The sequence below is a fragment of the Bidens hawaiensis genome, unplaced genomic scaffold (genome assembly GCF_021521415.1).
Source record: "Bidens hawaiensis isolate Kalapana, Puna unplaced genomic scaffold, B.hawaiensis_p1.1 tig00006322_1, whole genome shotgun sequence".
Classification (NCBI taxonomy): domain Eukaryota; kingdom Viridiplantae; phylum Streptophyta; class Magnoliopsida; order Asterales; family Asteraceae; genus Bidens; species Bidens hawaiensis.
Genome location: NW_027491422.1, coordinates 258074 through 261960, shown reverse-complemented (window position 1 = coordinate 261960; position 3887 = coordinate 258074).

Sequence of the window (3887 nt, the reverse complement as noted above, 5' to 3'; positions counted from 1 at the left end):
ACTTAATTGCATCCTGTCCCGATATATACTGTTCGTTGTTTTGTCTTTGTGCCAGGTATCAAGCGTGTCCTTAAGTGACTCATCTGAGCAGTTTTGAAGTGTATTTTTGACTATCTGAGGGGCAATCCGGACATGGGTTATGGTATCCTAAGGATGATTGTTTCGATATTACCGCTTTCTCATATTTTGACTATGAAGGATGCAAGATCAACTTTAAGTCAACGACGGTAGGTTATCAGTTCTTAGGAAACCGGCTTGTTTCCTGGCAGTGTAAGAAGTAGGCAATGGTCTCTACTTCAAACGCCGAATCCGAATACATGGCAGCCTCGAGCCAGCAACATCTATGAGATTATGGTTTGAAGCTTTTTGCTACCCCAATTTTTATTGATAACTCTGCTGCGATAAGTATCACCAACAACCCCGTGCACCACTCTAATACTAAACATATTGAAATTGGATATCATTTTATCCGTGATTGCTATGATAAAAAATTAATTGATATTGAAAAAGCTTGGTTTAAATGGTTTAAAATCATATGTTGATATCCCAAAGCTGGAGTAATCATTTTTTCTGCTGTTTTTGTACAATTTTGTTTGTTAATTTTTCTTTCTTTAATATTTCTATTAGTACATAAAATGTCTATTGCTTTGATCTTGTAATAGTAGTGTTTAGAATGTTTTGTAATGTGAACTCATGAGAGTACTTACACGGCGTATAAGTCATATAAGGTGCCTAAACTATGCTCCGTATAACCCAATTATACGGCGTATATCTCCCAAACTCACCTATATATATAGGTTGTTTGGCTTTGAATATAGATTTTTTTTTGTCCAACTTGTACTTGTTCTATACTTTTCATATCATATTGTACTTCACTAACATTGAGATATATGAGAAATAGAGAGAATATAATAAGAAATCTAGTTGTTTTCAATCACGTTTAGGGATTCCGCACCTTCACGTTGATTCTAGATATAGATCTACGTCTTGTTCACGTCACGACATGGTCTTACATGTGGTATTAGAGCTTTGGTGCTCGATATCGGGAGAAAATACAAGAACTACTCATTTCACGTCAAGAATCGATCTATTTCTAAATTCGTTAAAAGTTCTTTCTAGATTTGTTAAAGTCAAATTACGTCCAAAATCTCAGCGATTGTTCGTTTTTGTTTATAAATCAAGTCTGGAAAGTCTCTTTGTATTTCGAGTTCGTTTACTTCCTTAAACATCAAAATTCGTTAAAAATGCGAAAATTTGGCATGTTCCAAAATCAAAACTGATTGCACCAAAGTGTTCGTTTCGATATTGGGAACATTTCTGGAAATTTTCGTATGATTTCGAGCTCGTTTGATAAGTCAAACGTCAAAAAACGTAAAATATTTTTTGTTCGTTGTACTTATACGGCGTATAAGTGGGTTATAAGACTTATACGTTGGACTTATACGTTGGACTTATACGCTGCTAAGGTGTTATATGTTGCAAAGGACTTATACGTTGCTAAGGACTTATACGCTGCCAACAAACTATAAGTTGCCAAGGAAATATACGTTTCTGAGGACTTATATGCTCGAACTTATACGCTGGGAAAACAAAAGTTTGAAAATTTTCAAAATGGAATTTTCGAGTTTGTTACGTTAAAGCTACATCATAAAGAAACATAATGCAAGTTTTGAAGAAAGAATTTGATGATTTTTAGATGATGACTGGAGAATGGTTTGATCACATAATCAAAAGATATTTCAAGCTTGTGAGTGAAATGAAACATATCAGAATTGAGAGACGTGAGTTCGAATGCATTGACAAGTTAGCCGATACACTCGTTGACACTTCACATGAAGTTTGGGATATATTTATTACGTAAATACAATCAGACCCCAACACATACAATCTCTTTAACTTTATCCAGAATATAGAGTATCATGAATTGTCTTTCCAAAAAAATTGTAAAGTTGATGTTTGTGAAAGTCTAGAAAAGTGTGCTCATTATGTTCTGAAATCAAAACAGATTCATGAGTTATTTGAAGATTGTGAAAAGGTTATAAAGTTTGATGATGAGATTGATGTTCTTATTAACGAATCTGAAAAGTCTGAAATGATTGATAAAATTGTTTAAAAGAGTGTAAAACCTGAAGAACCGTCATTACCAGAAATTGAAAACACTCCAAAGTTCGATGATAATAGTGATTCAGAATATGATGAAGATTTGGTTTCAGAGTCATTGTTTCAATTTTCTAATGGTAATATGAAGTTGAAGTTCAAGAAGATGAAAGTTGAAGATAAAGCCAAGGAAGCTAAATTTTGTGAAAATTGTGAGTTACTATATAAAGAATGTTTAGAAAAATACGTGGAGAATAAAATGTTAAAAACTAACACCGATTCTTTAGTAAATGATCTTAAACATGTTAAAGAAGATTATGATAAACTTCAAAAATGCGAAAAGGCACTTTGGGAAAAGAATAATCAAAATGAGAAAAACAATATACAAATGCTGCAATTAAACAAGAACAACAAACTGTTAAAATTGAGACTAAAAGAGTTGATTTGAAGCTTAACAGTTACAAAGAAGCATCTTTTATCCTAGACTATATTCATCCCAAACTGATCGGTAAAGATGAGTTAACAGGGGATGTTGTTTATTGATATAATGATCATGGTGTGGGGTATACGCATGAGCATGTTAATTAGGTTGAATTCGTACATGGTACGACATCTGAGAGCGAGAAAGAAATCCAGTATCGAAATCAATTCAATAAGGATTTATTTATTTAAAAAGATAAATGTAAACAAACTGTGGAACCTTCTTGTTATAAGAATAGTTCCAAGTTTGCTTACATTCCAAAATAAGATGTTGTTACATCTAAATTCAACCAATATATTCTTAAAATAGAATAACCAAAATTTAAAAAAATTAAAATCTAAAAATACGAGCTGAAACGTCAAATGAATTATTTCAAAAGAAACGATGATACCAATAAAAATGTTTTGGGGAAACCAAAAGTTGTTGAGATTGTTGATTTGAAAGATTGTGATGTAAAAAGGTTTGAAATTTTGAAATTTTATGTGAAAAGATCCAAGTCAAAGTTATATCACTAGATCATCAAAAAAAGGACTCATCCAATCAAGTTTGTGTTGAAAAAGAGTCATGTTCTGAAGGTTCGGGTAACAATGTCATATCAGTCAAATCCAACAGTTCAGAAAATTCAACGGTTTTACATGTCAATTCTGGATGTTCAGATGGAAAGAGTTCGGATTTAATGAATATGCCTAAAGATTCTGAAAATGTTGAGATTTTTGAAAATGTCAAAAGATCCAAGATCCAAGATCAAGAGGCTTGAATTTCTTTGGTTCTTAAACTATGTGTGAAGGGGCTCCCAAAAATTCAAAGCATCTATCATTGGAGCATGGTTGTGCTAAACTTTGTCAAATAATTGGAAATATGAATGGAGCTCATTACGGTATCATCAGACATGAGAAGCTTGAGGAGGAGTTTGTTAGACTATCAAGACTTGAGGGGGGACATTATTGAAGATGACTCAATGATCGAAGTTTTGAGAACCTAGTCTAAGCAATATCCGAAGGGGAGTATGTTGAAACATCAACATCCACTGCTTAGACACCAAGACCAAGCAATATCCAATGGGGAGTCTGTTAGTACATAAAATGTCTATTGATTTGATCTAGTAAGTCATGTATTAGAACAATAGTGTTTGGAATTTTTTGTAATGTTGTGAACTCATGAGAGTACTTATACGGCATATAAGTCTTATACGGCGCATAAGTTAACGTCGTATAACCCCTTTATACGGCGTATAAGTCCCAAACTCACCTATATAAATAGGTTGTTTGGCATTTGAGTTTAGCGTTATTTTTCCAACTTGTACTTGTTC